At 45.2% G+C, this 23,857-nt stretch overlaps 1 pseudogene; it reads left to right on the top strand.

Annotated features, from left to right (window-relative positions):
- The first annotated feature begins 328 nt into the window (after window positions 1–328).
- Window positions 329–23,857, top strand: part of LOC127925797 (filamin-A-like) — a 45,976-nt pseudogene continuing 22,447 nt past the window's right edge.

The following is a 23,857-nucleotide window of genomic DNA, read 5'->3' on the forward strand; positions in this document are numbered from 1 at the left end:
TCTAGTCAGGCATACATACCATGCACGCCCATCCCATGTTAACTTGATCTGTCTGCATGAAGTGGGAAATCTGCATTTATTTTCAGAATATTTAGGAAACTGGTTAAATGATCTTGTTTTGTGATAGGCTATACTTCGTGTAACATGAGTACAGGCCTAATCTTATAATTGCAGTAATGTGCGAATGAAGAGAATTGGAGTTTCTCTAACCCAATCCTCTGTATAGTTTACAGAGGCGTCACCAGCGGGACAAACTTAACTCTCATGGAGTTTTCTGTTCTTATAAAACTCTAGAAATACACAACTCCAGGCGATCCATTCTTTTCACTAGTTCTAATTCCTCTCTTTCTTTTATCCCACAGCCACAAACCTAAGCACAGCAGCGAGAGAGAGAGAGAGGGAGCGGTCGTCCAACAGACTCCACCTCTAAACCCCAGCCAGTGAACGGAGAGACCCGACGGCATAAAAATGAGTGGTTCCCACCTCCGCCAACACCAGTCGGCCCAGCCTGCATTCAACGCCCTTTCCCCGGACAAAGAAGCAGACATGCCTGCTACAGAGAAGGACCTTGCCGAGGACGCGCCGTGGAAGAAGATCAACAGAACACGTTCACCCGCTGGTGTAACGAGCATCTGAAATGCGTCAACAAACGAATCGCTAATCTCCAGACGGACCTGGGCGACGGGCTGCGCCTGATCGGACTCCTGGAGGTGTTGAGCCAGAAGAAGATGTTCAGGAAATACAACCAGCGGCCCACTTTCCGACAGATGCAGCTCGAGAACGTCTCGGTGGCACTCGAGTTCCTAGACAAAGGAGAACATCAAGCTGGTGTCCATAGGTGGGTCAGAAAGTTCTACCGTTATATCATGCTGGTGTTAAGTGGGTGTCTTAATTCAAGTGTAGCCTACCCTACCATGTCGGTGGGTGGAACCGTTAAGCTACTATAGACTCTAATAACGCTCCATAGTTAGCCTACTATAGATAGACCTACTGTGGTCTACGTTACATCAAGCTGGTGTTCATTAGACGGGTCAAAGTTATTATAACTATGCTAATCTATTGGCCAAGGTATTAACATCAAGCTGGGCAATTCCATACTAGTGTGATCCGAAAATATTTTGGTATCAGAATATTCTGGCAATTCTCATAGACACTTAATTGGGAGGAATTATGTTTGATATGCATTTTACATTTGTAGCATAAACTATTTTTGAGAACCATGATGCAATGGGTCTCTTATACCTCCTTTTAGATCCATGTGCCTCCTGTGAGATTATGGAGTTTTGTGCCATTTTATATCACGCAGAACTACTGAAGTAGAGATCATTCAATATTGCTAATGAAATGAATGATATTGAAAGTGTAATATAAACTAAAGGTAATGAAAGCAAAAAAGTGTAAAATTATCATATTGTAAATTAATGGTTTTGTGAAACATTTCCAATGATATTGCAATCAATCCTGTCTTTGGTCATGTTCCCCTGGTCATGTTCCCCTGGTCTTTGGTCTTGTTCCCCTGGTCTTTGGTCTTGTTCCCCTGGTCTTTGGTCTTGTTCCCCTGGTCATGTTCCCCTGGTCATGTTCCCCTGGTCTTGTTCCCCTGGTCATGTTCCCCTGGTCTTTGGTCTTGTTCCCCTGGTCTTTGGTCTTGTTCCCCTGGTCTTTGGTCTTGTTCCCTGGTCTTTGGTCTTGTTCCCTGGTCTTTGGTCTTGTTCCCTGGTCTTTGGTCTTGTTCCCTGGTCTTTGGTCATGTTCCCCTGGTCATGTTCCCCTGGTCATGTTCCCCTGGTCATGTTCCCCTGGTCATGTTCCCTGGTCATGTTCCCTGGTCATGTTCCCTGGTCATGTTCATGTTCCCCTGGTCATGTTCATGTTCCCTGGTCATGTTCATGTTCCCTGGTCTTTGGTCTTGTTCCCCTGGTCTTTGGTCTTGTTCCCCTGGTCTTTGGTCATGTTCCCTGGTCATGTTCCCTGGTCTCTGGTCATGTTCCCCTGGTCTCTGGTCATGTTCCCCTGGTCTTTGGTCATGTTCCCCTGGTCTCTGGTCATGTTCCCCTGGTCTTTGGTCTTGTTCCCTGGTCTTGTTCCCCTGGTCTTTGGTCATGTTCCCTGGTCTTTGGTCATGTTCCTCTGGTCTTTGGTCATGTTCCTCTGGTCTTTGGTCATGTTCCCTGGTCTTTAGTCATGTTCCCTGGTCTTGTTCCCCTGGTCTTGTTCCCTGGTCTTTGGTCTTGTTCCCTGGTCTTTGGTCTTGTTCCCCTGGTCTTTGGTCTTGTTCCCCTGGTCTTTGGTCTTGTTCCCTGGTCTTTGGTCTTGTTCCCTGGTCTTTGGTCTTGTTTCTTTGGTCTTGTTCCCCTGGTCTTTGGTCTTGTTCCCCTGGTCTTTGGTCTTGTTCCCCTGGTCTTTGGTCTTGTTCCCCTGGTCTTTGGTCTTGTTCCCTGGTCTTGTTCCCCTGGTCTTGTTCCCCTGGTCTTGTTCCCCTGGTCATGTTCCCTGGTCATGTTCCCTGGTCTTTGGTCATGTTCCCCTGGTCTTTGCTGTTTTTTGTTGCTAGTTTTTTCCCAGCAAACCACCTGGCATCCCACTGAGGGTTTGCCTCTGAAGCTAAGCATGGTCGGTCCTGCTCAGTCCCTGGATGGGAGCTGGACTGATTTTTAAAGCGCCCAGTGTAGGAGATGGCAGTCCTGTAAAGATGTGAAAGTTTGTATCTGTCCCTTGATCAGTTTGCAGTGCCTGTGGTTGAGCTAATGTTGTTCCTAGACGGTAGGCTAGATGCTACGGTAGGCTAGATGCTACGGTAGGCTAGATGCTACGGTAGGCTAGATGCTACGGTAGGCTAGATGCTACGGTAGGCTAGATGCTACGGTAGGCTAGATGCTACGGTAGGCTAGATGCTACAGGTGGTCGGGGCTGGAACATGATTGCAAATCATTTGTAGACTGCAAATTGACTACAAGAAGCCCAAACGGATATGTTTGCCTAAAACATAATCATTTCAAACCTGGCTTGAATTTGTATAGGATCATCTCTTTATTTTCTGTGGGAACAGACTTGCTTAAATTAAAATCACGTGGCGCTGATTTCCTACTGTTTTTAGTTTTGTTATTTCCAACAATGAAAATTCCCCCAAGGATGTATTTATTTTTATAATCTTGGTGTTTTGAGTACTGATTGGCTGACAGCCGTGGTATATCTGACCATGTACAATGGGTATGGCAAAACATTTACTTGTACTGCTCTAATTAGGTTGGTAGCCAGTTTATAATAGCAATAAGGCATCTCGGGGGGGGGGGGTTTGTGGTATATGTCCAATTTACCACAGCTAAGGGCTGTTCTTGGCATAACGCAACAGCTTTGACTCATTATTCTAACGGCTCCTGTTGAGTCACATGATCCATTCTAGAGATGAGAGGAGTGGCGACATCCCTCCCTCGTTTCACTTCCTCCTTTCACGTGAGGACCACACCCTTCAATCTAACCGACTCTCCCTTTCTCATTCTCAAGTTTTTTTTATTATTTCTAGGTACGAGATGCACATGGTTTACATCAGCAGACCGTTGTCCAACCAAATGCTTACTTGCCGGTTCCATCTGGACAATGCAACAACAATGAGCCATAATAAAAGCATCGTTGTAATAAGTCTGGTCGCAGCAGTTGTGATGTGTGGTGGTCAGTCAGTTCAGTTCAACGGTTCAGCAATCTGATGGCTTGTAGATAGAAACGGTCTCTGAGCCTGTTGCTATTAGACAGTAAGGGAGTGAACAGCTTGGGTGTTGTGGGGCCCTTTACGATGCTGCGGACCTTCCTCGGGCTCCGTTTGGAGTGTCCTGGATGGGTGGGAGCACGGCCCCAGTGACGTTCTCTGCTGTCTTCACTACCTGATGAAGGGCCTTGCAGTTGTGGACTGACCAATTCCCATACCAATTCCCATACCAATTCCCATACCAATTCCCATACCAATTCCCATACCAATTCCCATACCAATTCCCATACCAATTCCCATACCAATTCCCATACCAATTCCCATACCCATACCCATACCCATACCCATACCCATACCCATACCAATTCCCATACCAATTCCCATTCTTCTGCCGCCCTAGGAAGTAGTCCTTCGTGACTCTCTACTGCAGTCCCGTTTATGTGGATCGGGCATTTTCCCTCCGCTTCCTGGAGTCAACCATTTTGCTAAGGTTGAGGGAGAGGTTGTTGTCCTGACACTGCAATGCCAGTTCACTTACCTCCTCCCTATAGGCTGGCTCGTCGTCGTCGTTGGTTATGAGGCCTACAACCATGGTGTCGTCAGCAGACTTAATGATGGCGTTGATGTGCGGTCGAACGGGGAGTACAGCAGTGGGCTCTCTTTCTCTCTGTGTTAATATATGACAGATTTATAAAATGTATTTCTGATTTTCCCATAGCCTAAATAATGTAAATGATCATTAGGTAGAGCCCTATAAAATCTGTTCTTTCCCAAATTCCATTGTTTTTCCTGGATTCAGTTTCAGGTTTTTGCTCTCAAAGTCACACTTTTGGACAACACTTCTCTATATAATTTCTCCCTCTACCATCTCTTTATACTATTTCTCTCTACTCGCTCTCTGTCCCTCTCATTCCTCTGTCCCATCTCTCCCTGACATCGTAGCTGGGGGTATTTATATAAAAAGCAGCAGGATCAATGAGTTGGCCTGGTAACATACACTATATATATACAAAACTGTGGACACCCTTCAAAGGAGTGGATTCGGCTATTTCAGACACATAGTTGCTGACAGGTGTATGCAATCCCCAGCACACAGCCCTGCAATCTCCATAGACAAACATTGGCAGTAGAATGGGCCTTACTGAAGAGCTCCGTGACGTTCAACGTGGCACCGACATAGGATGTCACCTTTCCAACAACTTAGTTATTCAAATTTCTGCCCTGCTAGAGCTGCCCCGGTCAACTGTAAATGCTATTATTGTGAAGAGGAAATGTCTGGGAAGAACAACGGCTCAGCCTCGAAGTGGTAGACCACAAGCTGTCAGAATGGGACCGCCAAGTGCTGAAGCGCATAGCGCTCAAATCGTCTGTCATCGGTTGCAACACTCACTAAGTTCCAAACTGCCTCTGGAGCAACGTCAGCACAAAAACTGTTCTTCTGGAGCTTCATTAAATGGTTTTCCATGGCCAAGAAGCCAAACACAAGCCTAAGATCACCATGCGCAATGCCAAGCGTTGGCTGGAGAGTGTAAAGCTTGTCGTCATTGGACACTCTGGAGTGATGAATCACGCTTCACCATCTCATAGTCCAAATCTGAGTTTGGCGAACGCTACCTGCCCCAATGCATTGTGGACGGAGCAATTCCCATACCAGGCCGTGGTGCAACTGTTGAAGATGCTCTCGACGATGCAGCGGTAGTATTTGGACCTGGAGCAGTACGCCCTAGGAAGTGGAGTCCTTCGTGACTCTACTACTGCAGTCCCGTTTATGTGGATCTGTCAATGTCTATCAGTTAGACGCTCCCGGTGGCACAGCGGCTAACTGTGAGACGCTCCGGTGGCACAGCGGGCTAACTGTGAGACGCTCCGGTGGCACAGCGGCTAACTGAGACACTCCGGTGGCACAGCGGCTAACTGAGACGCCCGGTGGCACAGCGGGCTAACTGAGACGCCCGGTGGCACAGCGGGCTAACTGTGACGCTCCGGTGGCACAGCGGGCTAACTGTGACGCTCGGTGGCACAGCGGGCTAACTGTGACGCCCGGTGGCACAGCGGGCTAACTGTGAGACGCTCCGGTGGCACAGCGGGCTAACTGTGAGACGCTCCCGGTGGCACAGCGGGCTAACTGTGAGACGCTCCGGTGGCACAGCGGGCTAACTGTGAGACGCTCCGGTGGCACAGCGGGCTAACTGTGAGACGCTCCGGTGGCACAGCGGGCTAACTGTGAGAGGCTCCGGTGGCACAGCGGGCTAACTGTGAGAGGCTCCGGTGGCACAGCGGGCTAACTGTGAGAGGCTCCCGGTGGCACAGCGGGCTAACTGTGAGAGGCTCCGGTGGCACAGCGGGCTAACTGTGAGAGGCTCCCGGTGGCACAGCGGGCTAACTGTGAGAGGCTCCGGTGGCACAGCGGGCTAACTGTGAGAGGCTCCCGGTGGCACAGCGGGCTAACTGTGAGACGCTCCCGGTGGCACAGCGGCTAACTGTTAGCTGGTTGTATGGCACACCACCTAAACCACTTAACCTGTTGGCGTGGTGTTTTTGTGCAGCGTGTTCCATAAAGCAGTGTGTCAGTTGATGTCTCTTCTGTCTGAGCCAGAGGAATGTGGGTGGGGGTGTCAGGGTGTGTTTTCCACCCTCCCAGTTCTATTTCTTGGCCTAGCAGTGCGTGTGTGAGGAGACTCAGTGATGAACAGTGCATATTTAAACAGCACAGGACAGGCTGATCTGTCAAACACATGATTCTTAAAATGTAATTTCCAATTCTCTCCTCACAAATGGACACCTAAGAGGCACAGATGAGTCTTAGTTTACACCTGTTGACATCGTGATTTCTGAATGAAGCTAAGGGTGCTACAAGCTCCACTCCTTTGCTCTACGTGGGATTTTTGGAGTAGCGGACATCTTTTGCTACCATATCCTCGCTAGGCCCACTTCCATTCACAAGGGGCGATAACAAAGTATTTATTTTCATTTTGTGAAAACAAGATTCTCCTTCCCTTGCTAGTATTAGTTAGGTGGCAACCTGGCTAGTTGGCTTTGGGCTTTTTAGCTAGCTTCCCACATTTCAATGTGAAATCAGATTTTATTTAAGAAAATATGCCCTGGCAAATATTGTTCAACTTGCTGGGAATTTAAAACATTAACACAGTTTGATATGTTGCTTGTGTCATTCCCATATAGTCTAAAAGTACAACGTCATGTTTTGGTCGTGGTGAAAAAAAAAGCACATGGCTAGCTAGTTGGCTACAGTAGGTTCTACCATTCACAATAGCCTCAGTAAGGTTCTACCATTCACAATAGCCTCAGTAAGGTTCTACCATTCACAATAGCCTCAGTAAGGTTCTACCATTCACAATAGCCTCAGTAAGGTTCTACCATTCACAATAGCCTCAGTAAGGTTCTACCATTCACAATAGCCTCAGTAAGGTTCTACCATTCACAATAGCCTCAGTAAGGTTCTACCATTCACAATAGCCTCAGTAAGGTTCTACCATTCACAATAGCCTCAGTAAGGTTCTACCATTCACAATAGCCTCAGTAAGGTTCTACCATTCACAATAGCCTCAGTAAGGTTCTAACATTCACAATAGCCTCAGTAAGGTTCTACCATTCACAATAGCCTCAGTAGGTTCTACCATTCACAATAGCCTCAGTAAGGTTCTACCATTCACAATAGCCTCAGTAAGGTTCTACCATTCACAATAGCCTCAGTAAGGTTCTACCATTCACAATAGCCTCAGTAAGGTTCTACCATTCACAATAGCCTCAGTAAGGTTCTACCATTCACAATAGCCTCAGTAAGGTTCTACCATTCACAATAGCCTCAGTAAGGTTCTACCATTCACAATAGCCTCAGTAAGGTTCTACCATTCACAATAGCCTCAGTAGGTTCTACCATTCACAATAGCCTCAGTAGGTTCTACCATTCACAATAGCCTCAGTAGGTTCTACCATTCACAATAGCCTCAGTAGGTTCTACCATTCACAATAGCCTCAGTAAGGTTCTACCATTCACAATAGCCTCAGTAAGGTTCTACCATTCACAATAGCCTCAGTAAGGTTCTACCATTCACAATAGCCTCAGTAAGGTTCTACCATTCACAATAGCCTCAGTAAGGTTCTACCATTCACAATAGCCTCAGTAAGGTTCTACCATTCACAATAGCCTCAGTAAGGTTCTACCATTCACAATAGCCTCAGTAAGGTTCTACCATTCACAATAGCCTCAGTAAGGTTCTACCATTCACAATAGCCTCAGTAAGGTTCTACCATTCACAATAGCCTCAGTAAGGTTCTACCATTCACAATAGCCTCAGTAAGGTTCTACCATTCACAATAGCCTCAGTAAGGTTCTACCATTCACAATAGCCTCAGTAAGGTTCTACCATTCACAATAGCCTCAGTAGGTTCTACCATTCACAATAGCCTCAGTAAGGTTCTACCATTCACAATAGCCTCAGTAGGTTCTACCATTCACAATAGCCTCATCACTAGTTATGACTTCTAAACACAAACCTAAGAATTCATCAAAGGGGTTGGTTGTCTTGTCATTTAGTGTGAAAGAAGTCTTGTCTTAACACCTTTTAGCTTCCCACATCTCCCATGTGATAGAATCTGATTCATCATTTAAATAAAATGCCCTGACAAATATTGTTCTACTTACCAGTGTAACCTACAACATTATACTGACTTGATTATGCTGCTTCAAAGTATTCCCATGTCAGCTAAAAATAAAATCATTAGTTTTAGCCAGGTTTTCCTTTCCATGACGATCTGTTAAGCCTAGAGTAACGGTATCACTTCAAAACTAAATACATGGGGGGGATCAATGCAAAATAGGTTGCTTTAGCTTGGCAATCACGAAGTTTAAGTGATTTTGAATTTGATTCGCGTTCTACATCGCCATGTGAAATACTCACCAGGGCATTTTCTTTTATTTAAATCTGATTATCTTTCTACTTTAACCTACAATGTTATCCCACTTTGCTGCGTCAATGTATTCTCTCATATCAGCTAAACAAGTCATCGTGTTTTACCAGCAGCCTATAATCACTAGTATTTTTTTTGGGGGTGTTGAAACAGTCGCTGAGATTATATTTTCTTATTATTGCAAAAATGGGCTAGTCGGATGTATAGCATATAGAGTAGATCAGGGAACCAAGCAAACCTCCTCGCCTACACAACACTTCCCCCATGGCGACGGAAGGGACGATACGGCACGTTAGTATTCACTTGGCACGGGAGTACGGCGAATGGCAGAGCGCACTACAAGGAGCTGCCCCTTTTGTGACAACCACGCTGCGCTCCATCGGTTCTGTTTGGATGTTCTATGGAGACTCTCTCTCTCACACTCAAGCCTTGTAAATGTTCTGGCAGAGGGGAGTAGGGCTGGGCATTACCAGGGACCTCACAATACAGATGGTACTGAATTTAGGTGGCGATATGTATTGCCATTCTCAGTTTATGTATAGCCATTTGATGTTCCAAGCCTATTGCTCACCATATGTCTGCTGCAGAGGGACAAGAGCCACGAGGAGAAAACGACACGTTTTGGTCAGTCATGGAAATAAGTGCTGAAATTTGGCTCCCTATTTAAAATAAGACTGGACTTTTGGTGTAGATACGGCCAACTAACGCAAAAATAGTCTTGCGACGTTGTCAACACCATATATTGTCAAACATGCCTGAAATTAAATCCCCCTCCCAAATCACCAGCAGAGGAGCATTCTGTAATGGATTAAATTGAGCTCTTCCTGTTTTCTGCTCATTTATCATAACTTCCTGTCTGTGGGCATGGCCACCGTACTGTTGGCATGAGTAATCAGTTGAGAAACGTTTGACTTGTTTTTTTTTTGTAAGCTGTCTGACATTTTGGTCAATTACAGTGTTCGGGCTCCCGAGTGGCACAGTGGTCTAAGGCTCTGCATCCAGTGCAGGAGGCGTCACTACAGACATCCTGGTTCGAATCCAGACTGTATCACAACCGGCTGTGATTGGGAGTCCCATAGGGACGTGCATAATTGGCCCATTGTCGTCTGGGTTTGGCGGTGTAGGCTGTCATTGTAAATAAGAGTTTGTTCTTAACGGACTTAATCTTAATCTGTTTTCAGTTTAGTTTAAATGTTCTCTCTATCACCAGTTTAAATGTCTGCAGATCAGCCTTGAAGGTCATGAGTAGCTGCCTTGGACCCTCTGACCAGGGCATGGCTGCCTTGGACCCTCTGACCAGGGCATGGCTGCCTTGGACCCTCTGACCAGGGCATGGCTGCCTTGGACCCTCTGACCAGGGCATGGCTGCCTTGGACCCTCTGACCAGGGCATGGCTGCCTTGGACCCTCTGACCAGGGCATGGCTGCCTTGGACCCTCTGACCAGGGCATGGCTGCCTTGGACCCTCTGACCAGGGCATGGCTGCCTTGGACCCTCTGACCAGGGCATGGCTGCCTTGGACCCTCTGACCAGGGCATGGCTGCCTTGGACCCTCTGACCAGGGCATGGCTGCCTTGGACCCTCGATGGCTGCTGGTCACACAACTAGTCTTCAGTTTGAACCTAGGTTTAATCTAACGTCCTAGCTCAGAGCTCGGTCCTGGAAGGCTGACTACAAACTATCCAGGTGGAAAGCTTCAAGTTCCTCGGCGTACACACCAATGACAAATTACATTTTCAATGGTCGACCCACACAGTATGGTGATTTCATTGGTCCTCAACACACAGCACTTCATTCAGGATAAATGGAGTTATCCCTGAGTTAGCCTGCCTCAGAGCAGGTTAGTTCTGAATGCAGGATAAATGGAGTTATCCCTGAGTTAGCCTGCCATGGAGCAGGTTAGTTCTGAAGGATTCGTTGCCATAGAAATATACCTGGCTAAAGGTGAGCCACATTTCGTGAAATCAGAGTTGACCAAAGTTGCATGGCGAACTCCTCGAGCCTATAGGGGCTCTGATAGTTAATTGCACTCCCCTGGTGTCCCAGGTCTGCATTAGGCCCTGATTGGAAGGAGAGGATGAAAAGCAGAACTATTTTGGCCGTCCAGGACCAACGTTGAACAGCCCTGTGTCTGCTGGAGCTGTGTGGTGGGTTTAGACGTAGTTGGGGCCTCGTGGAGCTCATGAGGAATCTGTGCCAACAAGCCCATTGTTACTATACAGCATGATGCTTTGTTGAGAAACGTGTCCTTTCATTCTTTGTCTTCCATTGGTTGTGAGACACACAGCTCTAACCCATGCGCTAGGCCAGAAGCCCACATTACTTTGTTTTTGTGCCGGGGCCACTCTCTCAGCCAATCAGAGCCAGGCTCGTTCCCTTAGAGTGGTGCACAATCAGTGCTGCTAATTCTGTTAGCACCCTGCTAGTTTTAGTGGGGAGATGGACGGGACCCAAAATGAACACCAACTTCATGACCAATGCTAGGATCTTATTGGTTGAAGCCATGTAGCACAGACCACTCTCTCTCAGCCAATCAGAGCTAGGCTCTTTGAGCTGTAAAACGTCCCCATTCTTCCCACTTTCCTCTCCTCCATCGTCCGTCTGTAATGTGAGCCCTGGTAGGAATGGGTGGAGAGGAGAGGGGAGGAATGGGTGGGCGGATAGCAGTCAGTTTGGGTCTTTCCTTTTAAGGCAAAAAACAAGAAGGAACTTTTCCAAGGGAGGGACGGAGTGGAAGAAGCAGAAAGTGCAGAAGGAAGTGCAGCTAGCTGTTGTAGTGCTGCCTGCGTGTTAGAGGATAGGAGTTAAGCCAACTGTTACCCCGGAGTTAGTCAGGTTTGGCTTGTGACTCATGTAGGCCCACACCGACAACACGCAATACTACGGGAACAAGCATTTGACCAACTGGGGACATTTTGTTAGTCCCCACAAGGACAAATGCGATTTCTAGACTGTTAAGGTTAGAATTAGGAGTTTGTTTTCAGGTTAGGTTTGGGGTTAGGGAAAATTAGGAATTTGAAATGGGAATAGATTGTGTCCCCAGATGGTTAGTTATACAAGTGTGTCAGTGATAAGGCCAGTGTGGAATGTCTCATTTCCTCTGGGTGTTCTGTCTGGGAGCTGTGGTCACTGCGACCCCGCCCACCCTTTCCTCCTCCCCAGTCATGACTCGGCTGTGTTTTATCACACTTTTTAGAACATTAGCAAAAACACCAAAACCACACTTTTGGAGGCCAAACAATGGCACAAAATGCATACCATGACGTTTTCACATGGAAACGACGCTTGGTTTTCTATAATGTCCAACCATTCGGGATAATTTGAATAACTCGCTAACAGACAGTGAATGGGGAGGCTAACCAAAGATTATAGATGTACTAAGAAGATACACAGGTCTCCACCTAACAATGGGAACGGTTGTCCACACAGTGGCACGGCGGGCTTCCTAGCTCCCGCCTGTCCTTCCTTTGGATTGGTGGATACAGGTCATTATTGTAATACTTTTTTGAAAATTCGATGAGGGTTGTTGCCATCAACCGCCTGTATTCAATGGAGGGAGATACTGTTAGCCTTATGCCATGAATATGCATAGCAATCTCGTGACAACTCCGATAGTGTTTAAAAAAAAAAAAAAAAAAAAAAATCTTAAAGTTGCCGGGATGTCGTAATTGCTGTATATCAGTACACTCGTAACAAGTTAAGCATTTTAAAACTTCTATTCGATAAATAAGCATGTAGAAAATAAGCACTATATATATTTTTTAAAAATCAAATTCAAAACTCCTTGCTTTGTGGGTGACACAAAATAACGCGACATGCTGGTGGGGGGATAGATTTTTTCAACGGCGTTGGGCCTCTCTTCCTCTCTTGGCTAACTTGCTAGCAGACAGTGAATGGGGAATGCTAACAGATGGTGAATGGGGAATGCTAACAGACGGTGAATGGGGAATGCTAACTGGCGAATTGGCAAAAAAACATATTTCGTATCTGTTCCATAATTTTCCTTCAATTTGCTCGAGGCTGAATGCATTCCCCCTCAGGAGACTGAAAATATTTGGCATGGGTCCTCAGATCCTCAAAAGGTTTTACAGCTGCACCATCGAGAGCATCCTGACAGGTTGCATCACTGCCTGGTACGGCAACTGCTCGGCTTCCAACCGCAAGGCACTACAGAAGGTAGTGTGTATGGCCCAATGCATGACTAGGGACAAGCTTCCTGCCATCCAAGACTTCTTTACAAGGTGTTTTGTCGGAAGGCCCTAAATTGTCAAAGACTCCAGCCACCCTAGTCATAGATCGTTCTCTCTGCTACTTTACTGCAAGTGGTCCCGGAGCACCAAGTCTAGATCCAAGAGGCTTCTAAACAGCTTCTACACGCAAGCCATAAGACTCCTGAACATCTAGTCAAATGGCTACCCAGACTGCGTTGCCCCCCCTGTCTACGCTGCTGCTACTCTGTTATTATCTATGCATAATAACTCTACCTACATGTATATATTACCTCAATAACCTCGACACCGGTCCCCCGCTCATTGACTCTGTACCTGTACCCCCCTGTATGTAGCCCTGCTACTGTTATTTACCTCCGTTATACAATAATAGCCAATCTGCATTCACTCAACTGAATGGTCCTGGCGCAATTAAAAACAAAAGTGTTAAGGGAAGCCAGTTGTGATTTGGCTTCACACCTATCACATCAAAGCCAAATGTCATTGAATTGTTGTATGGAGATAGATATTTGGACTTGTGGTTTTGCTTAATTACTCCATACTGGCCAATGATTATAACGGGGATTCTGATACAACCATTAATTCATACATTGTGCCTCTGGCCTGAGAGGATGAAAGTTAAATATGTGGAAGGCTAATGTTAACTAGCTGTCTAATCGTTGCCCATGAAATGAAGCTAAGCAACCAAGTATTTTAGCCAGGTAGCCTAGGACGACAACAACTAAAGCATGAAGAGAGAGGAGGATGACTTTTCTCTACAAGTAGAGTGAGTCAACATGTTTATTCTACCTGCATGCACACGAAATCAGAACCATGAATAGCCACATGATATTTACCTTGCTTTGGACTAAATAATAGTTTTGGATATCATTTAGTTGTCACTGTATTAGACTAAGCAGAGGAGATTTGATGCTGGAATAGTGGAGGCTCCTGTTTCCTTTGACTCTCTGGTGGAGTAAATCAAGAGTTAGTCTGAAAATGTTTAAAACCTTACCTTTGACCATGCTGTAGGACATCTATCTGTTGCATGCTTTATGGACTTAACTAGACAAGTTGCTCTTTGGTTGTGATGAACCACAGGTGTGGTTGAATTTATTCTGCCACTGTCTTATTGTCTCAGCCTTTAGGCCTCTATATCACTGTCTTCTTATTGTCTCAGCCTTTAGGCCTGTATACCACTGTCTTCTTATTGTCTCAGCCTTTAGGCCTGTATATCACTGTCTTCTTATTGTCTCAGCCTTTAGGCCTCTATCACTGTCTTCTTATTGTCTCAGCCTTTAGGCCTCTATCACTGTCTTCTTATTGTCTCAGCCTTTAGGCTTCTCTATCACTGTCTTATCGTCTCAGCCTTCAGGCTAACGGAGAGTGACTGGGGGACTGGCTAACGGACAGTGACTGGGGGGCTAACGGACAGTGACTGGGGGTGGCTATTCAGAATTTCTCATATTCCTCCAGCAGAAATGCTTTCCATGTACTTGTTTATTGTTTGTGCATTTCACCCTTTCTGGTTGTAAGGCTCGCGACTGTCCTGCTTAATCTAATGTTGGTGTCATACTAGCAAATCAACTGCATTGTACTTGAATCTTCTTAATGAATTAACTTCAACCAGTAAAATGGCTCTTTGGCTAGCTTTGCTTCCAGTCCATGTCAATGAGCGTTAGCATTCTAGCTAACAATTGCTGAATTCAACATTTTTATTTTGCAACATTCACAACCAAATATAATCTTAGCGACTGTTTGCGCAATATTCAAAACAACATTGTAAGCCTATGAGAACTGTAAAAGGATTACAGGAGGATTCCACTCATGTTTTCTGGTGTGTCAGACACGCACCGACACAACAAAAGGAGGATTCTTGTCTCCTGGATTGTGTTGCCTCAGCATTCCTCCAGCAAGCACCAACGTGTGAGGAGCGCCAACACATCTTTATCGAGTTAGAACTCAGGCTGTGCCTTCTCCCTGTCCTGGGGGCTTGTTTTTATCACACCGCCCTTAGGACCTGATGAGCAATTACCCCAATCCTGTGTGTGCGTGAAGACGTGTGTGGACTGGTCTGTGGTTGCATCACTCTTGCGCTCATCTCTGATCTCCCAGTCACCAATCCAACCCCCACCCTCTACAGCTCTTCTCCAATCCTAATCCAACCCCACCCTCTACATCTCTACTCTAACTTTACTACTCCTCCTAATCCAATTTTACTACTACTCCTAATCCAATTTTACTACTCCAATCCTAATCCAACCCCCACCCTCTCCCTTATCCTAGATCTGCATATTCATATATTACGTTCTCTCCTCCAGACTCCAAGGCCATAGTGGATGGTAACCTGAAGCTGATCCTTGGCATGGTGTGGACACTGATCCTCCACTACTCCATCTCCATGCCCATGTGGGACGAGGAGGAAGAGGGGGCGACGGCCAGCAGAAGACCCCGAAACAGAGACTTCTGGGATGGATCCAGAACAAGCTACCAGAGATCCCCATCCACAACTTCAGCAGAGACTGGCAGAGTGGCAGAGCACTGGGGGCTCTGGTCGACAGCTGTGCTCCCGGGTAAGTCAGGGGTTAAAGGTCGGAGTGTAGGGGAGAGCGGGGGGGGCTAGATGGGTAGTCACAAGGGGCTTGTTTCAAAGACCCAGTAAGCATTCTTTTTTTTTTTATAGTTGTGTGTTTCTAAGTTTTAAATGTTTTCTTGTAGGCCTGTGCCCTGATTGGGACCAGTGGGACCAGACTAAACCAGTGGACAACGCCCGTGAGGCCATGCAACAGGCTGATGACTGGCTGGGTATCCCTCAGGTAAACGAGCTACGCTAACCGTCGCATTGGGCTCTGTGGAATCATGCTACCATCATAATCATTACAGAGCTGTGATGCTGTCTGTAGGTGACACGGCGTACAGTTAGCTTCATGGCGTTAGCCTAGTATTTGTGTGCAGTGCTGAGTTGTCATGTGGGCAGGGCTTTCGTGAGAGGTTGGCAGCTCTGCAGACCTTGGTAACTTGCTGTCAGTTATCTCTGTGGTTGGTGTTTCCTCCCACAGTGGGCCAGTTCTCAGAACAACTCTTCCTCTGTCTCTGTGGCTCTGTGTGCGTGTGGGTGCTTTGTGCAGCTTGAGATCGTCTGATGTAGTGGTTAAGGTCTACATTAAATCAGGCTACCCTCTGCTGTGTGTGTCTAAAGTGTGCCATCTGGTTTCCTAGGTGATAACCCCAGAGGAGATCGTTGACCTAATGTAGATGAACATTCCGTGATGACATACCTGTCCCAGTTCCCCAAGTCCAAACTGAAGCCTGGCGCACCCCTCCGCCCCAAACTGAACCCCAAGAAGGCCCGTGCATACGGACCAGGTACACACTAACAACTGTTTTCCTGTCTCACACACACACCTACATGTTTTCCTCAGCCTCTCACCTCTTGCTCTCTCTCGTTCTCTCCAGGTATAGAGCCAGTAGGTAACGTTGTGATGAAGAAGGCGGTGTTCACAGTGGAGACCATCAGTGCTGGAATGGGAGAGGTTCTAGTGTATGTAGAGGACCCTGCCGGACACAAAGAGGAGGTATGCGCGCACACACACAACTCAAATATATGTATATGTATATGTGTGTATATATATACACACACCACAAATATATATATATATATACACACCGCATATACAGTTGATGTCGAAGTTTACATGCACTTAGGTTGGAGTCATTAACTCAGTTTTTCAACCACTCCACAAATTTCTCGTAAACAAACTATAGTTTTGGCAAGTCGGTTAGGACATCTACTTTGTGCATGACACAAGTAAGTTTTCCAACAATTGTTTACAGACAGATTATTTCATTTACAATTCACTATCACAATTCCAGTGGGTCAGAAGTTCACATACACTAAGTTGACTGTGCCTTCAAACGGCTTGGAAAATTCCATAAAATGATGTCATGGCCTTAGAAGCTTTTGATAGGCTAATTGACATAATTTTTATCAATTGGAGGTGTACCTGTGGATTTATTTCAAGGCCTACCTTCAAACTCGGTGCCTCTTTGCTTGACATCATGGGAAAATCAAAAGAAATCAGCCAAGGCCTCAAGTCTGGTTCATCCTTGGGAGCAATTTCCAAATGCCTGACTGTATCACATTCATCTGTACAACCAATAGTACACAAGTATAAACACCATGGGACCACGCAGCCGTCATACCGTTCAGGAAGGAGACGTGTTCTGATCCAGATGAACGTACTTTGGTGCGAAAAGTGCAAATCAATCCCAGAACAACAGCAAAGGACCTTGTGAAGATGCTGGAGGAAACGGGTACAAAGTATCAATATCCATAGTTAAACGAGTCCTATATCGACATAACCTGAAAGGCCGCTCAGCAAGGAAGAAGCCACTGCTATAAAATCGCCATTAAAAGCCAGACTACGGTTTGTAACTGCACATGGGGATAAAGATCGTACTTTTTGGAGAAATGTCCTTTGGTCTAATGAAACAAAAATGGAACTGTGGCCATAATGACCATTGTTATTTTTGTATGAAAAAGTGGGAGGCTTGCAAGCTGAAGAACATCATTCCAACCGTGAAGCACGAGGGTGGCAGCATCATTTTGTGGGGGTGCTTTGCTGCAGAAGGGACTGGTGCACTTCACAAAATAGATGGCATCATGAGGTGGGAAAATTATGTGGATATATTGAAGCTTGGTTGCAAATGGGTCTTCCACATGGACAATGATCCCATGTATACTTGCAAAATGGCTTAAGGGCAACAAAGTCAAGGTATTGGAGTGGCCATCACAAAGCCCTGACCTCAATCCTACAGAAAATTTGTGGGCAGATCTGAAAAAGCTTGTGTGAGCAAGGAGGCCTACAAACCTGACTCTGTTACACCAGCTCTGCCAGGAGGAATGGGCCAAAATTCACCCAACTTAATGTGGGAAGCTTGTGGAAGGCTACCGGAAACGTTTGACCCAAGTTAAACAATTTAAAGGCAATGCTACTAAATACTAATTTTGTATGTAAACTTCTGACCCACTGGGAATATTATGAAATAAATTAAATCTGAAATAAATCATTCTCTATTCTGACATTTCATATTTTTAAAATAAAGTGGTGAGCCTAACTGACCTAAAACAGGGAATTTTACCAGGATTAAATGTCAGGAATTGTGAAACTGAGTTTAAATGTATTTGGCTAAGGTGCATGTAAACTTCTGACTTATAAATATAAAGCCAACTGGATGGAATATGGGGAAAATGTCCCAAATTATTTTTTTAAATCTTCAACATAGAAATGCTGCCAAATTATTTACAGAAACTTGTTACAAATGATGGCGTTACCCATGATTCACCAAAGTACTTAAGGATATGTTTTAATTTCAATCTCCTCTAACTGAAGTTAATTGTCAGGATTTTCTTTTCTGTTATTAATAATAATATGTACAGAGACTCATTTGAAGGCCAAATTAGAGGAGGAACTTCATAATGCAATTAAAGCCTTTTCCTTGGGAAAACCCCAAGGCTGGATGGCATACCAGTGGAGGTATACCAAACCTTTTGATGTACTCAGAGGACCGTTCTTGGCGTGTTGTAACCACTCTGTAAATGGTCGATTATCGGACACTCGGCAAGGTCTGATTTCATTATTACTGAGACAGGAAGTTAAAAACAATTGGAGGACCCTTACTCTTCAGTGTTGATGCAAAATGTATAGCGTATAGAATTTGAAAGGTATTGTCGGATATAATTTATCCTAGTCAGACGACAGGTTTTTACGATACATTGGAGAAAATATAACACAAGTACTGGAAACAATAGAACACTGAAATATCTGGGAAACCAGGCCTGGTATTCATAGCTGACTTTGAAAAGGCCTTTGAGGAAGTAAGACTGGAATTTATATACAATGCCTGGAATATTTAAATTTGAGACTCCCTTATGCAATGGGTTAAAGGTATGTATAGTAACCCGAGGTGTAAAATAGTCAATGGCTACTTAAAGTTTTAAACTGTCAAGAGGAGTGCAACAAGGTTGTCCACTATCGGCATATCTATTTATTATGGCCATTGAAATTTTAGCTGTGAAAATCGGATCCAACAATTTCAATGGATTCCACAGCCTCATAGAGGATCTAGGTACTTTTTCTAACCTCTCTGGATTGAAACTATATTCTATACGTATTGGATCATATATAATGAATATGAATTCGGGGTGCAGAAATGAAAATATTAGACCTCTCACTAAAGGCTTCAGTCATACAAAAGTTAAACTTAAATCTGAACCTCTTCTATAGCAGATTAGTAAGAATGTCTCACCCCATGTTCAGGAATGGCCCTTTACTCAGATTACAACCTCTCACTTTAAGTTATTTAAAGGAAATCCCAAATATCGCTGTTTTTAAACATTTTTAAACGTCATAGATAGTTGTTTTCAATTTAATCCACCAGAAAGCCAGAATAAATAATCTAACAAATATTGTGATTTAAACTCAAATATAATTAAATTAAATTTAAAAGTATAGCTCTCGGTGTCTCAATTAAATTGAAGTAGATAATATTTTGTTTTTTAACAGTAAACATTACTCAAGTTCCAAAGGAATAAAAACATTTCAAATGTCATGTTTTATGTCTATATACAGTGTTGTAATGATGTACAAAAGGGAAAATAAATGCATGTATTTACAATGGTGCTTAATCTTCCCTGGTTGTCCTTTTCTTGTGGCAACAGGTCACACATCTTGCTGCTGTGGTATTTCACCCAGTAGTTTATCAAAATTGGGTTTGTTTTCAAATTCTTTGTAGGTCTTTGTAATCTGAGGTGAATATGCGTCTCTCTGGCCAGTCATTTGCCAGGAGGTTAGGAACCGCAGCTCAGTTTCCACCTCATTTTGTAGGCAGTGTGTACATAGCCAGTCTTCTCTTGAGAGCCAGGTGATTGCTTTATGGAAGGTTTGGGAATTGCATACTTTTAGGTGGTTGAAATGTCTCTTTTCTGGATTTTGATAATTATGTCTCTCTCTATCCTCCCCGTCAGGCCAAGGTGACAGCCAACAACGATAAGAATCGTACCTACTCAGTCTTCTACATTCCCAAAGTCACTGGGATGCACAAGGTAAGCCTAAACAAACCCTACTTAATCCTAGGTGATGGTGCTCTGTGTAGGTGACATGTTTTTCTGACCAGGTGACGGTGCTGTTTGGTAACTCTGTTGTACCAGGTGACGGTGCTGTTTGGTAACTCTGTTGTACCAGGTGACGGTGCTGTTTGGTAACTCTGTGTTGTACCAGGTGACGGTGCTGTTTGGTAACTCTGTGTTGTACCAGGTGACGGTGCTGTTTGGTAACTCTGTGTTGTACCAGGTGACTGTGCTGTTTGCGGGGCTACACATCAATAAGTCTCCTTATGAGGTGGATGTGGGGATGGCTCAGGGAGACAGCAGTAAAGCTACAGCCCAGGGACCTGGACTAGAACCTGCCGGGAACATTGCCAATAAGACCACATACTTTGATGTCTACACCGCAGGTACACTCTTTCTCTCTTCACAGCCATTTTAAAATCACCATGGTCTCTTTCTGACATCCCTGAGCAGTTTCCATCCTCTCAGGCAGCTCCGTTAGGAAGGATGACTGTATTTTTGTTGTGGTTTTAAAAAAGAAGGGGGTTTTAGATGCACAAATACCCCCCCAAATGCTAACCTCCCCTGTTATTGTAATGGTGAGAGGTTAGCATATCTTGGTGGTTATGATATTTGTGTGTCCCAACTTTCTCACTCATTAGTCCTGATTCATTCAGGACTATCCATAATGTTGGTAGCATCCACATTCATGTAGACGTGTTTTGAGATATTCTATTCTTATTTGCAATACAAATGACTAGTCTATTGGTTAGCGCGTTGGGCCAGTAACCGAAGGTTGCTAGATCGAATCCCCGAGCTGACTAGGGACACCTGTCGTTCTATCCCTAAAACAAGGCAGTTAACCCACTGTTCCTAGGCCATCATTGTAAATAAGAATTAGTTCTTAACTGACTTGCCGAGTTAAATAAAAATTAAATGAGACTATACATTACTACTTTAATACACACAAGTGAATTTGTCTCAATACTTTTGCTCCCCTAAAGTGGGGGACTGTGTGAGAAGTGCTGTAATTCCTAAACGGTTCACCCAATATGTATGACAATGGATCAAATGAAAACTGACGGTCTGTGTTTTAACCCCATTGTTAAACTTTTTGGAGTATCGGGCCAAGAAGAGTGCTTCTCAGTCCCATAATTACAGAGGACGCAGTCTATTGGTATGATGCTAAAGCTGCCCGTGTCTCCAGGTGCTGGTGTGGGAGAGGTGGAGGTGGTGATCATGGACCCAGCGGGTAAGAAGGACGTGGTGGTGTGTCAGATAGAGGATAAGGGCAACAGTTCGTACCGCTGCACCTACAAACCCACCCTGGGGGGGCCCACACCATCTACGTTACCTTCGCCGGAGGACAGATCAGCAAGAGCCCCTTCACTGTTAACATAGGAGAGGGTGAGACAGACTGAGGGAAATGAGACAGTGTCTGACTTTACTTTGTCTGGTTCTGTTAATCTGGTTCTGTTAATCTGGTTCTGTTAATCTGGTTCTGTTAATCTGGTTCTGTTAATCTGGTTCTGTTAATCTGGTTCTGTTAATCTGGTTCTGTTAATCTGGTTCTGTTATTCTGGTTCTGTTTCTGCTGTTCTGTTTCTGCTGTTCTGTTATTCTGGTTCTGTTTCTTGCTTTGTTATTCTGGTTCTGGTTCTTGCTCTGTTATTCTGTCACTACTTTTATATTCTAACTGCTTCGTTCTCTCTCTGGAAGGATGGAGGGAGCTGGTATCTCTTCTCTCTCTGGAGCAGCTTCTTCCTTCTACTGTCCTGTCACTTCCTGGGATCTCTCTCGGGTGCTAGACTCGGTGTGTGTCTCATACTATTCATTGTGACTCATCCTTTTTCATAGACTGGTGTGTCATCTCTCTAAACCTCCAAACCCAGACTGACCCAGTGTCCACACACACACACACACACACACACACACACACACACACACACACACACACACACACACGCACACGCGCATGTTACTCATCCGGTCCTTATTTAGCAGTTCCCCTGGGGGTTAATGTCATCCATTCAAACTATAGACTGTGTTCACCTCTAACCCTCCTCCCTCCCCCAGCTTGTAACCCCAGCCTGGTTCGGGCTAAGGGGCGTGGTCTGCAGCCCAAAGGCCTCAGGGTGAAGGAGACGGCTGACTTCAGAGTCTTCACTAAAGGAGCTGGGACTGGAGAACTCAAAGTCACCATCAAGGGCCCCAGTGAGTCAACTACCCAGCAGCCTATATATTGAGTCAACTACACTACCCAGCGGCAGCCTATATATTGAGTCAACTACACTACCCAGCAGCAGCCTATATATTGAGTCAACTACACTACCCAGCAGCAGCCTATATATTTAGTCAACTACACTACCCAGCAGCAGCCTATATATTTAGTCAACTACACTACCCAGCAGCAGCCTATATATTTAGTCAACTACACTACCCAGCAGCAGCCTATATATTTAGTCAACTACACTACCCAGCAGCAGCCTATATATTTAGTCAACTACGCTACCCAGCAGCAGCCTATATATTTAGTCAACTACGCCACCCAGCAGCAGCCTATATATTTAGTCAACTACGCCACCCAGCAGCAGCCTATATATTTAGTCAACTACGCCACCCAGCAGCAGCCTATATATTTAGTCAACTACGCCACCCAGCAGCAGCCTATATATTTAGTCAACTACGCCACCCAGCAGCAGCCTATATATTTAGTCAACTACACTACCCAGCAGCAGCCTATATATTTAGTCAACTACACTACCCAGCAGCAGCCTATATATTTAGTCAACTATGCTACCCAGCAGCAGCCTATATATTTACTCAACTACGCTACCCAGCAGCAGCCTATATATTTAGTCAACTACGCCACCCAGCAGCAGCCTATATATTTAGTCAACTACACTACCCAGCAGCAGCCTATATATTTAGTCAACTACGCTACCCAGCAGCAGCCTATATATTTAGTCAACTACGCCACCCAGCAGCAGCCTATATATTTAGTCAACTACACTACCCTGCAGCAGCCTATATTTAGTCAACTACACTACCCAGCAGCAGCCTATATATTTAGTCAACTACACTACCCAGCAGCAGCCTATATATTTAGTCAACTACGCCACCCAGCAGCAGCCTATATATTTAGTCAACTACACTACCCTGCAGCAGCCTATATATTTAGTCAACTACACTACCCTGCAGCAGCCTATATATTTAGTCAACTATGCCAACGAGCATCTAATGTATTCTCATCAAAAAAGAAACGTCCTTCACTGTCAACTGTTTATTTTCAGAAAAATTTACACGTGTAAATATTTGTATGAACATAAGATTCAACAACTGAGACAAACTGAACAAGTTCCACAGGCATGTGACTAAATGGAATAATGTGTCCCTGAACAAAGGGGGATCAAAAGTAAGTTAGTATCTGGTGTGGCCACCAGCTGCATTAAGTACGGCAGTGCATCTCCTCATGGACTGGACCAGATTTGCCAGTTCTTGCTGTGAGATGTTACCCACTCTTCCACCAAGGCACCTGAAAGTTCCCGGACATTTCTGGGGGAACGGCCCTAGCAGTCACTCTCCGATCCAACAGGTCCCAGACGTGCTCAATGGGATTGAGATCAGGGCTCTTCACTGGCCATGGCAGAACACTGACAGGAAATCTTGCAGGAAATCACACACAGAACGAGCAGTATGGCTGGTGGCATTGTCATGCTAGAGGGTCATGTCAGAATGAGCCTGCAGGGAAGGGAGGGAGGAGGAAGTCAGTCTGATGCTGTGACACACCGCCCCAGACCATGACGGACCCTCCACCTCCAAATCGATCCCGCTCCAGAGTACAGGCCTCGGTGTAACGCTCATTCCTTTGACGATAAACGCGGTTCTGACCATCTCCCCTGGTGAGACA

Source organism: Oncorhynchus keta, unplaced genomic scaffold (genome assembly GCF_023373465.1).
Source record: "Oncorhynchus keta strain PuntledgeMale-10-30-2019 unplaced genomic scaffold, Oket_V2 Un_contig_6274_pilon_pilon, whole genome shotgun sequence".
Taxonomy (NCBI): Eukaryota; Metazoa; Chordata; class Actinopteri; order Salmoniformes; family Salmonidae; genus Oncorhynchus; species Oncorhynchus keta.